The sequence below is a fragment of the Netta rufina genome (assembly GCF_964035555.1).
Source record: "Netta rufina genome assembly, chromosome: 1".
Taxonomy (NCBI): domain Eukaryota; kingdom Metazoa; phylum Chordata; class Aves; order Anseriformes; family Anatidae; genus Netta; species Netta rufina.
The window spans coordinates 45436920-45450891 of NC_140123.1; positions in this window are offsets into that span (position 1 = coordinate 45436920).

The window sequence follows — 13972 nt, forward strand, 5'->3', positions numbered from 1 at the left end:
TTATAAAACGTATAGGAAAGACATGCCGAGGGAAGAAGTGCTGCTAGAAATGTTGAGGTTAAGGATATACCTTAAGCTTTCACCTTACTCTGCAACTTATTTTGGATTACAGGAGATGTCATCTTCCATTTGATATTCACAGTTCTAAAACCCCGAGTTACAACAACATTTAACTTCCTAGTAGAAGAGGTTTCCTGTTCTAGCTTTTGGATAATAAAGGACCCAAGTAATACACATGTAGTTTTCTTTGCCACATTGAACTACAGTCTCCCACCTCCCAGTGGAGCGCTCCCTTCTCCCCAGCTAGAGCTTTCTGGGATAATTAAGTAATCACTAAGACAGACAGAAAGTGAGAAGTACTTGATAGTTACCTTCCCTTACTGAGAAAGAAGAAGCTGGGTTCCAGTTCGTGAACCAGTGTATGTATTTAATACTAAGTAATCATTACAGCAGTGACTGGAATCCAGATCTCTCTTTTTCCCAGTTGACCGCCTTAAGTACCAGACTCTCCGTTTTCTGAAAAGCTTGTTCTTTAGCTAGCTTAATGAATATTTAATCACTCCCTGTGAAGTGGAACATCACATCTCACAAGGAGAGACTGTGAGCAGCCAACCCCAGAAAATCTACTAGCCTCATGCTTAGAACATTTTGGTGAAAGATGCAGTTTTAAAACCCTAAAAAAAAAAAAAAAAAAAAAAAAAAAAATCCAAAATTTCTACCTTAAATGAAAACAAGTTCACAGACTTAACTTAAGGCATATGCTCTATTCTACTTTTATGCAACAAAACCTGAATATCTTGGCAACCCCTATGCATCTATGGGGCCACAAAAACCTGCAAGGTATATCAGGAATTAAACCTATTCATATGATATTGCATACACAATAAATGTGTTGGCTAGAATAACTTAAAATCCAAACATTTCATAGGCATGTACTACATAGCAGATCAAGATTTACGTAATTATCAGACTGTCCAGAAGCAGATTTTAGACTCCTGTATAATTTTAATAATGAAACACTGGCTGCTTGAGCACAGTCTCAAGGATGTATATCATCTCCTAATTCCTTTTTAGAAGTTGGGAAAATTAAGAACATTAATTAGGCAGTCACAAACTGCCTAAATTGGGTGCTTAGGCTTCCTAATTGATTACTGGAGAGAGCAAGGCACTAAAGAGCAGTTCAGAGAGTTTACCTGCTGAGAGCGGACTCACTTAAAGATAGCTGTTATGAAACATTAGCCACAGAATATTGCTATCTCACTGTCTCTCTCTGAAGTTTAGGCATTGGCGTTAGGAGCTTAATCCAGTTGACAGTACACAGGCATTTAAAGCTGCATAAGATATTTTAGGGTAGCCCTCCATCTGCCCTCTAGCTGCCATTGTTGCCAGAGGAATAAAGGTTGCACTTAGATCCTCTGTCGTGTCCATCAGCTCCTCAAACAGATAAACCTGGGGTATTTGAAACAGCGCTCGAGGCTTCGGTATAGACAACCAAATCAAACCTTGAGTACAAGATTCAACACCACACTGCAGCAACATAAATTTAGAAGTCTGTATGTATGTGTCTATCTAGTTGTCTAAGTGAATGGGGATCATAGCTATGATTTCTACATGAAATGTGGGTGTTCCTTTGGATCTTCTTTTGGATCAACCTTGCATTTTTTTCGTATGCAAAAATATCTAAGACAGCACTTGAAGCCAAAAATAGGAGAAATGAATCCAACCTTTAGCCAATATAGACAGCAGGTCTAGAGAGCTGAGTGCAAATGCACTGCATTTAGTTGGGCGTAATCTGAAAGAGCAGGTTGACAGTGAGGACTGCAGTTACAATGGAATGACTTCTCACAACACAAGATTAGTGGGACCAGAGGGAAGGAAGCTCTATGGAACTGTGACTCAATGCAGGCCAAAGAAAATGTGTGTTCTCTGCTAGAAGGAAGAAAACTGAGAATGTGAATAGTTTTGTTTTGGTTTGTTTTTTTTTTTTTTTTTTTCTTTTTAGGTGCATCTATTTTATTTTAGGCAATTCTTCAGTAAAATTCATAAATGATACCAAGCGAAAAGACCAGGCTCTAAGGATTTCCCAAATACCAACCTATATATGCTAACATTTCTTTGCACTCCCAGTGACCAATAACTAAAGAGCATCACACTATTGTCCATCTCTAACAGGGGAGAACATAAGTCCTTTACTCCCCACTGACCTAATGGTGTCATAAACAGTATATTCATTGGGATGAGGTTCAAGTCTTTTCAAGTCACAACAAATCCTGAACCCCAACCTTGAACAAGTAACCTAATGATTAGTCTTTGTTAGAGAAAAGAGCACAATCAACTCCAACTGTCTTAATGAGCGTATCTGACACCTGTAAACCAGTAAGACCCACTTGTTTAGGTGGTCTGGCATCAACACACTGTTGGTTTTGGAGATGGAGATCTATCAGTTTATGCTTATAAATCATAATTTAGTTGCCCAATTTCCCAATGAAATCCAGAGGGTGAGTAGGAATAAGGAACTGAAATATTCTGTGGGTCTTCCAGGATGAAGTGTCAGCTAGACAGAAGGTTAAGTAATTAAATTTTAGACTTGGGTCCCACAGGTAGGATTCAGCTCATTTACCTTTAGTTCTACTGCACAGATGTCCATGAGTAGGACAGTCATTCCAGATTTCTTTTATAGCTGTCAAAGAAAAAACAGACTCTTCAGGGTCATGTCTTTGTAAAATCAACGTCTAGAGTAGGTCTGCTAGAGACTCCTTTTCCTCAGTATATCATCTATTGCCATTTCCATTAACACAGGATGTCAGGCCTGGCCTCAACTGCAATTCAGAAAGGCAAAGTATATAGGTCCTGTTTTGCATCTGCCAGTCCAACACATCATATAGATATGTTGGTTACCCTACAGCCTCTCCAGTGGCAGTTGCTGTCTCTGTAAGAAATGTAACCAAGCTCTTTTAGTCTCCTAACCCACTGAGCAGAAAAACCTATCACTACTCTGTCCAAGACTTCCACATTGCCACCTGTAAAACACATTTGAAAGTCTGGAACAGCACCATTTTTACCAGTATCACCTAGCATGTGTTCCACCTAAGGATGGACTATTCCTATAAAAAATAAGGCCATATCTATTTCATCACAAACTGTTTTATAGTTTAACATCTAAAATCTAGTTCTTCAGTCATTTTGAAATATAAGCATCTTTAAAAGGTCTTTTAAAAGGAAACAAAATCATCTGTATACTCATTAAGTATTAATACTGAAATGTAAACCATATAAACACATAGTTTTACCTTAAGCCAACAATGTTGTACCTTTTTCATTTTTGTGTTAAATATACAACATTATTATGGATAAACAACTACTATAAATATTTTAAAACAAAGTGGTTATAAAATAATATTTTAAGTATATTATTTTCTCGTGCTTTTAAAACAGGTACAGGAATAAAAATGCATGTAATACATAAAAGTAATACATTAAGGAACTTCACCAATAAATGGATCAAAGTTAAAGTTTATACGTTGCAGTGATATTTCTTTCTTGTTTAATAAGAATGTTTGTTCATTACACGGTCAAAGTAAGATAAAAGATATCCCCCTCCTTGTTTTTACGACCATGGTATTTATAAACAATGTGATGAAGAGCAACATGTTCTCATTCTGAAACTTATCTCCCTTTTAAAGTGTTTGTTTCTGAAGACATTGTCATTGTCTGTGTTGTTAAAGCTCCTAATGTGTTATCAATACATACTAAATATTTTCTATAAATAGTGCAGTTGAACCAATAATCATAATTCTTCTGTGCAACAGCAAGCTCTTAGGAGTTAATAAATGCTCACCTATAGCTTCTACCCACTCTGATATTTCTGTTGCTCAAGAGTCTGAAAAAGTAAGTAGGACTTCCAGTGTCTACCACAGCTACTGGACTGGAAATCTTCTCTAACAGAGAAGCAAATTTTGAATTTAAACGTTTTCCACTGAAATATTTTTGGTATATTTCCTCTCCCAAATGAACCGGTTCAAGCCCCCCTACTGCTTCTGGCTCCTGAAGCCATATCAATTCACGTGTGTGTATATATATATACGTGTAAATATATATGTGTGTCTGTATGTGTAGAGTATGCTATGTGTTATACTATATACTCCTCCCTGCATTTGTTATGATCAGATGACTACTGATAACATATAAAAGTTTAGCAAGAGGGCCAGGATTAGTTCTCCCTAGTTTTAAACCTCTAAAAAATTAAAGAAATAGGCAATTCCAAGGAGTGATTCATCCTACCTGCATGAGATATTTGTCCAGGGATGGACTGAATTATGTTTTTCTCTTTTCATTGTCTCCAAATGGAACCTTAACAACTAGCTCTGATTCAATGCCCATTTTTGAACAAAAATATCAGTATACCTATGTCTGCACAAATTAAATTGGTGATATCTGTGTAGATAGTACAATATGACTTTGGAGAATAATACTGCTTGGTCACTCATTGACTGTTGCTTCCTCACTACCTCTCTGTGAGAGCTCCCTATTGTGGCTACTTATCTCAGCTATTCCTGCTTTGGTTGGAGGAGTTGCATCCAAGCCAATAAATCACCTCCAATGCCCCAGCCCAATGGCAAAGCACCATCATGATCAGGTTAAGCATACTCACATTGGCAGTGTCCACAAACTCAGTACTTGACTTGTGTTCTTAACTAGGACTCACAGTGTTCAGGTAACCTAAAGTCAAATTCTGGAGTGAGAAGGGAGAGAGGAAGGGAAGGCAGGGTTTTTTTCTTAAAAAAAAAAAAAAAAAAAAAAAAAAGGTATGAGAGATTCCCATTAAAGTAATTTTTAAGAGCAGGTGTAAGTAGCAAAACTTAAACCAAAACAAAGCTATCTTCCTACAAAATGCATTTTGCTATTGATTATGGGGGAATGGGATTCTTGCTCTTTTCATGTACCTTCTCTCTCTCCCCCTCCTTCTTCACCTCCCTTGAAAGTCACCAAAATCAAGCTGGATCTCTGAAAGGGCAATGAAAACTTCTAGTACAACAAATCTGTCCCATCAGTCTGCTGTTGCTCCTTTCAGTCGCAGTCAGGCCATATACGAATTGTCATGTTCACACATCTGTATCCAAAACTAATTCCTGAATGAACAGACTCCTGATATTTCCAAACCTTTTTTGAGACATGCCTGAAAGACAGGTAGACCTAGGTCACAAAGGATGAGTTGAGGACGTATAGCTCTCCAAGGCTGGTTAATCTGCCCAGGCCTGCTGTCTGTGGTGAAGCCAGATAAAAGGATGGGCACCTCCAGAGAGCTATTCAGGTCAACTACCACAGTCAGCTGTCTTCAAATGAAATAGATCACCATTCAGAAATGCCTACCTCTCTATTTATGGACAATACCGGAAGTCAACTATTAGCTTAGACTGGACAATTTGTCTCCTTAAAGCTAGGAGAGATAAATGTATAGCTCATTGACCATTTTCTTTGGTCACAAGGTTCACTCTGCAATGACTGATAAATATAGAGCTGCTACTCAGAACAGCAGATGTACTTATGAAGTCACATTTAGGCCATTAATTACAGCATGTACATTGGGGTCTCATACCTCAAGGTGACTTAGTACCGGTGGTAACCACATTTATTATGATGGTAAGAAGCACTGATTCAGTCACATACAAAGCACTGTACAGATTAGTGCCAGATGTAAGGTACGAAACACAGAAAAGAGAAAAAGAGTGAAACGTGTATAGATGAAATGAGTTCTTGTGATGACAGCAAATTCAATGTTTCCTCTGTTAAGAAGTGAGGGGTGGGGTATGAGGATGAAATGGGGTAAATGGTGAAGGGTAGGTGAAGGGACTCAAGGTCAGATAGGTGAGAGGGATGCTGTATTTATGTCATATCCAGAGAGTAACACATGAAGGTTTTCCTTGGGATCAGTGGGCATTCCAAACCCATGTGCTGCCTTCAACTGGATTTAAAGGAACACTGCAGCTTGGTGGTGGTGATTATTGTCCACTAGAGATTGTGTGGGGACCACCACATTCATTCCTCTTCAAATTGTAAAATGAACTAAAATTGAGGTCCTCCAGGTGAAAAGATAGTCTTTTTATCCACCAGGCTAAAGAAGTCATTCTTTTTTTTTTTCCGATAAGCAACTGTGAAAGGCAAGATTGTGCAATGACTAGAAGTACACTGTAAATATCAGGGTTACCAAAAGTCACAGAGAAACCTTTCAAATAATCTGAAGTAGTGGTAGAAAGAGTGATACAGTGAATTTGTGTTGACACAAAAATCATTAACCCTACACCTTCACTTTCATTTGCATTAAAGGAGCGGCTGACTATTTTTATGGTGTTCATTGTTTTTATCACACTGAAATTTTTTGGCAGGTTGACAAGTTTACTGTCTGTGAGTACACACATGCATATGTGTGCATGCATGTGTTTAAGCAAATATATTGGGAAATGCATTTAATACTTTAAGGTCGCTATGTTACAAAATAGTGCAAGAGTTATTCAAATATTTTAAATATGCACTACAAAAGACCACTCAGGGTTGCTTTATTATGTGAATCCAGATTATGCCACTTTAGCAGCTAAAGACTATTTCTTCAGGCAGTCCTACCTAAGCTGTAAGACTCTGAGGGAATGAGCGAAATGTTCAGAATCTGACCCAACCTGTTATTTCCACAAAACACTGTGAACTGTTATTTGCAATTTTCAGTCTTGTGCAGGAACTGTTGTCACTCCTGTCTTCTATACATTCTGTGACTAGTCCTATCCTTTATAGGTGAGTCCTTGTAAAGATAAAGCTCATTGGAATGTCTGACACCATTAGCCACATAAACCAGCAACTATTCACATCTTTTTTCAATGGCAGTGATTTGAAATCCTATACTGGGCAGGAAATTTTGACTGGAAAACTAGGAAAGGCTATTTAATACAGAAATAAGTAAGCAGAAAGCAAGTAACCGTGAATCATAACGGTGGTTATGGGAAAAAAAAAATGAAAAAGCAAAGATAAAATTAAACAGCAATAATGATTTATAGTAAGATAGTCTGAGACATGACAGAAGTCTCAGTACACCAAAAGGAAAATCTTGTTTGCTCAAATTATTTGTTTCTTCTGTCTAATGAATGTAATTCTAATATACAAGTGATAACACTGGCATTTCTTTGAAATGTTGATTCAGTTTAATTATGAAAATCACCAAGGTATTTTCTGGCTGCTGCATCACTCCCTGTACTAAGATTAATCACATCAACATCATTCATTTAATCTTCAAAGAGGAAGCAGTTGTCCACAAAAGCCTTCAAATAGCTTCATTAGTGCAATTTTTCAGACTCAAACACTTAGCTGGCAGCATATGATTGAGAGTAAGGAAGGTCATTATATTCATCTGTTTCCTAATCTGATTTTTTTTTTTTTTTTTAAGATTTCACATTTTCCTGTGGATGTGCATAAGCTTTCTTGCCCTTTGTTTTGGCCAAGCAAACCATGTGCTCTTCAAAAACAATGAAGAGTAGTTGGTGGCAATCATCCTTCAATCAGTTTGCAATAAGATGAATCTGAACCAGAATACATTGCTCTCCTCAGCCTGGCACTGATTTAACATACAGCTTGTTTTTATCAGCAATCACTAACACAAAAGATCTTAAGATATGTTTACTTAAACATGCAAACAGGGTTAAAAAGGTGAGACACAGAGCAATGTGCCTAATGTTTTCTTCATCAGACTGAGACCTATTAACAATGTTTTAGAGAATAAAAATTAGCCCAACTTCTCCATATTATTAATATTTAATTGCATGCTAAGAGCATCATCCTCTTCAGTCTCCCATGGATGCTGAAAAGACCTTCCCTGTTACTGCTTCATATTACTGTAAAACTTCTCTAACACTACCCTATGCATTTTCAAAAAATCATGATACCCAATGTCCAATTAGCTGCTGTTGTGGCACAGTCTCTGAGCAGTTTTAATTTTTCAGAAGTGTAGTATTGCAATCCAACATATCACACAGAGCACAGCAGCTCACCATCACGATGACAACATGGTCAGGCACAATTATCCTATCTGCACAGCACTAAAAGAAGCCACTGATCAAAATGTACTTAGTTCTATTACTAAGAACCAAAACTGCCAGCTTAGTTTTGAAGCTCTTAAAAACAAAGACTTTATTAAAGTTTCTGCTAACACATTTGCCCGCAGCTGTCAGTGACTTGTGCAAAAAAAAAAAAAAAAAAAAAAAAAACAGTCAGAAAAGTGGCAGCTTTGAGATGTGAGGCAGCAAATGCTAATTTAGTAAAAAAATATTTGAAGGAATTAAATTTTTCCTAACTTTTCATTTTAGGTGAGGAGAAATATAGATTTTATATTCAACAAAAAAGACTTGGGAAAAACAGTTTTCAAAAATGGATCTTAATGCAGTAAAGTGATGTATTGCCATGATTGCAAACACACCAGTCATTTAGAAGCTCCCTGAAAGGATGGACAGGTGAATTTGAACCATGACTGCATTTCTTCTATTAATTACTGGACTTAGTTTAAAGATGAGTATGAGATAGCTCCATAGCTACAAGGCTACTTCAGCTGTCACTGTCTCTTATTCAACTACTTACATTCCTTTCCCTGGCATATAAACAGTGCTCACACTCCATCCTTAGTTCAGAGTGCTAAAATCAATTGTTATACATAAGAAGAGCATAAATATAGACTGTACAGTCCTCAGTTCAACCATTCAAACCATAAGCAAGGTTTTGATGCTGAGGGGTCTCCTACACAAGCAAGGAATTTATTTGTGCTTGTAATTTAAAAAGTATAATTACTATTCTCAAAAAACAGTCGTTGTCTAACACCCCTCTTACACATTTCTGTAGAAAAGGCTTCCTACGCTCCTATTTGGGCTGAAAAGCTTAAGTTATAAAGTTTTATACAGGTATGACATTCTATTCATGGCAGATAAAATGAAATCGTATCACAGGGTGAATTTACGTATAGGTTTCAGTCCTTGAGCCAATCTACAAAATGCAGTGGACTGTTTTTCTCCTTGTGAGCTCCTTGGCTATGGAAGTCATACAAGGGGATGCCTCATTCCCGACAAGAGCCTGAACAATAGTTGTGGAAATCATTTAATTTAGGGCAGAGGTCATGGGATAATGGATCAACATGGCAGTAAAGTCAGGGCAGATGGAATAGTGAGTGCTGCTGAAGTGACACAGGAGCCACAAAAGTTTGTCTGCATTGGTCACCTCAGTATTTTAAACTGTGTTGATATCTCATCCTTGTCCAAGGTGTTAGGGACTCCAAGTGCATTCACTGCTACTCCAATATACATGTATGTATCAGAACTTTCCTTGCAGAACTCGAGGGCTTCTGTGGAGGATTTTTTTTAAGGAAAATTGAAGCTAGAAGTTGGGGTGCCTGCTCTTTATTAAATCTTCCCATAAGTTGCTTTCAGAGTCTATCACTGGCTCTTGGCAGGTAATTTCAGCATGTGAACAACTAGGAACAACTAGGCTGATCCTGCAATTTGTCCCACTTCACTGGAACAGATAGAAATTTTTATGAAAGTAAGCTTATTTCTGCTGCTATCTTCCCTCTGCAGGACATGGGGAAAAAGTAACAATTCTACTGTGCACTTTTAAACAAGTTTTTAAAATAAAACAACAGCTGTATCTCCCTGGGATCATTCCATCCATGGAAGCATCTACCATCACAGTTCAGTGCTATAATCAGTATGTTTCTAATATCTTATCCTTAACAGGTTATACTCCTTCAGCAACTTTTCCTTCCAAAAGTCCTTTGCTTTTTATTCAGATGGTGTTATCCTACAGAACCCCAAGGCTTCTGGGTCTCAGTCAGGCCTTAAAAGAAGGAAAACTCTTCAGACAGGTCTTGCTGTGATAAATGTGGGTGTTATGTGCAACTGTTCTTTTACTGCTCTCCTCACATCTCAGTTTTCCTAATTACACTCTAGTTTTCTGAAAACTATGAATTATATAATGAGTCAAACCAAGATGTATGCTGCAAGTTCCACTTCAGTTATTAGGCAGAGATATGAAAATAAAGCTCATCACAGGGGAAAGAAATTTCAATTAGCCTGCCTCACACCATCCATTTACAATGTATTCATTTATTTTGCTTGCTTTTAATTTTAACATTAAATGAACTGTTGTTAAACTAGGAACAGACCCCTGAGTGAGTGACAATATGCAGTGGAAATGAAGAATCATGTTAGGATTTAAATCTAAAAAGTAAGTTAACTGCTCTTATATAATCTGAAAAGGAATAATCTGCAAAGGTGACCAAGAATACAAATATATTTAGATCACAGCTAAAAACAAATCAGGATTCACCCCTCCAAGGGTCATGCTCTGCCTTTTCTTGTATTAACAATACACAAGGTTTCAATCAAAATTGGTACCAAGTGAAAAGCCTTCTTCACAGAGCATGAAGAAGTAGAGATTCACCTTTCTGACCACCTTCTTTCCTGTCTTCTATATATCCTCATAAAATATTTACTCTGCTTCTGAATGACCACTCTGATTATCCTTAGACTCCTTTTCAGATTCCCTGATGATGTCATGGAAATGTTAAACCCATTATGCTAAGCTAGGACCTCCATCTACGGTGACCTCTTGGCACTAGCTTCTGAGGACAGCATGATACTTTTACATAAAAGTTAGTCTTCCTTCAGGTCATCAATAGATGGGCTCATAAGATATCAGCACTTCAGTCAACACCAATAAAATTTAAGCCAGACCATATATATGTCTATATAAAGTACGACTCTGATTTGTATTTGCAACAAAGCGATTAAAATGCCTATGAAAATGTACAATCATCTTCCATCGAAAAAGAAGCATTTCTATTATTTCATGGGTCTACCCCATAGGTAATACACGACATTCCTTTTCATTAAGCTATTAGGGAAGTGATTAGTGACTAGCACCCTGCTCTAATTATCTTTAATGTAGTGTTTCAAATTGATCATGCATAATGCAATTAGAAATCATAATTAAATTAATTTATATTGATTTAAGCCTTTATAAGTTGTTAATAACGGTAGCCCATTACATTAATTCCTACAAGCCAACATTAGTATTTTCAATATGCTGAAATATTTCGCTCCCCCCACCACTACCACCACTCCTTCCCTTCTCTGCTCATGATGGAGCTCCGGGAGGGGGGGAGGAGGGGCAGCTGCCACCAGGAGCAACCCTGGCCCCGCACAGCCCAACAATCACCTTATTTCTCCACCCTCCCCTTCCTGAACCTCTCCCCAAAATGAAAGCACGCGCCCCCCCCCCCCCAATGAAAGTTATCTCCAATTCAACTTCTGCAGCCTGCCCCCCTTTTTGACAGGTTTATACATAAGAACTAAAGGTAGACAGGCTCCCAGCGCTCCCCAACGCATGCTTTTCCATCCCATCCTTGTTTCCCCCCTCACAATCATCACCGGGTGGCCCAGGGGTCAAAAAAAAAAAAAAAAAGTTATTTTTTTTACTAATTTTTTAAATTTTATTTTTAAGAGAAATATCCTGGCTATACTAAAACCCTGCGATGGGAGATGTGTGGGTTTGGGGGAGGGGGGGGGTAGGGTAGAGGGTAAGGAGTGTTAACAAAGTATTTAAGAAAACAATTTATCCTTAAGTAATATTTCTTTTAATATAAAATCGGGGTTTACAAATCAGGATTTGATTCGAGAGGCATGAATTCTATTATATGTACAATTTAATCACGGGGTATTTAAAATAGACATTTCCATCTAAAATCCAATCAGAAATCAACACAGCACCTCGAGGCATTAAGATGATCATCTCCATTTTGCATTTGTAAACTGGTAGAAATAAATGTGGCTTGTGGATACCAAGAGGTCAAGTACGGCTGCTCAAATATTTTTCTTACAAAATGACGGATTTATTAGACAAATAAGTAGCCCGGCTGATGCAAAACCCCCAGTGATTGAATTTTGACGTTGAGTCAACAACAACTCGAACTACATCAGTGCTCCAAGATTTAGTTATGATGGTAGAGATTACTGAACAAATAGGAGGCAGAAATGAATACAGATTTCCTAGGATCTGCCCCCAGCACCCTCTTCTTGACATTCCCCTCCATATGCTATCCCTATTCACACTGTATTCTAATTAAAGGACCGGGCTATGTCTTCTAATTTTATAAGAACTTTTAAATAATTAGTCTGGTGTGTGTTAAAAGGGAAAGCTTCAGACATAAGGGGATTTCGGTCCCTTTAGGACGTCTCCCCGGCTTTGCAGTTATCACGGTCCCTTCCAGGAGGAAGGGGGAAAAACGCCTCTGACTTGATTGCAGGCAGATATGAACTCTGATCAAACTGCCGTCTGCAAACACAGGCATCCCCGGCTCATTTTCAGCCCGTTCAAAGAGGGTGGTTTGTAGAGTGTGGTGCTTTTTTTTTTTTTTTCTTTTTTTTTTCTTTGGTTTGGGGGTTTATTTTTACTTGGGATTTCTTGCCGGATTATTTATTTATTTATTTATTTATTTGTCCTGCCCCCAGAGGGTCCAGCATTCTTGGGAAAATCTCTCCCACAGCCCCAAAGCGCCTCTGACACAGAGCTGGGCTGCAGCCTGCACAGCATCGCCGGCGGAATTGTTCCCTCTGAACCTGCCCCTTCCCTCCCTCCCCATCCCCTCCCTCTCCCCCTTCTCCCCCTCCCCACCCCACAGGTGTAGCGGCTCGCAGACTTCCCCGGGATGAGCGATGCGAGCCGGCAGGGAGCTGGGCATGTGCTGGAAAGGCGACGTGAGCCGTGGGAAGGCGATGTTATTCTTGCTTCATTTCTCCAGCGCTCTGGAGCGTTACTTTTACTTGCTAATCACGAAGGGGCGCTTAAATAATTGACAGTACGTTTAAGCATAAAGCAGGCCGTTTCTAATCTTTTCAGGGGAAAAGGGACTAATCTGCACCTGCTGTGAGAGCCCTTTTTTTATTTATTCTGTATATTACTTCCACTCCAAGCTGGACCTGATGGCTCCAATTACAGTTGAGCCTTGCAGTCTCCATACCCTCCCTTTCTCAGCCCCTTTCTCTGCTCCCCTCTTCCCCTCTTCTCCGCAGGTATAAAACTTTTCCTTCATGGAGAGGGAGTGGAGGCATCTTGCCAGGCACCGTTTAGCTGAGACTATAATTATTTTATTTAAGAGAAGCTCTCCAGAATTCCCAGGCTCTCCAAATCTGCCTACTTTCTGTTGCACCGCATGTATATTCGTAGAAAGGGGAAACACGCTGCCCGCCTCAGTGATCTGGGTTGTAATTTAATAGGGGAGATCTCGAGAGCAGGATTTTAATGCAGATTCCCTTCCACTTAGCACTCGGGAAGAAATTGTTTAATAAACCTTTATTCCATTACCTATTTTCCCTACCGAGTTTCTTACACTGGGTAGAGCCTTCTCATAGTATTGCCAAAGTTAATTCCAGATTTATTTTTCTGTAACCTACTTAGGATGCAAAAAAAAAAAAAATCCTGTCAAATTAAAGTGAGTCCTCCTGTCTTGCCTGCTCCCAGCAAATAACTTGCAGCACCTAATAAATCCAGATGGAGTTCCTCATATAGCCCGGTGCAGAAATAATTATTGTCCTGGCTTGTTTCATGTCAGAGGCCTCTTCGGCTCATCTGTCATGAAACCAATTTCACTTTATTTACATCCATTTGCTAGTTTAATTACTGTGCTGATGAATAGCCTGAAGGAATTAAGTTACGAGTCTTTGGAAACCTAAAACGACAGATATATGGGTTACCTTTTAAATAGAGGAAGAAAATGATGGGTGGTGTGTGCACCAAAATTTAAAGGTAATAAGAGCCTTTCTCTAGCTAGGTGGAAATGCAGCATCAGCTGACGCTCAGACCGTGCATTTACTTCTGTCTTGATGCAAAGTATTGCTTGGAAAGGCTTTCATTTTCTTTATCTCAGGTTAAATGCAATCTGAGTTAAAGA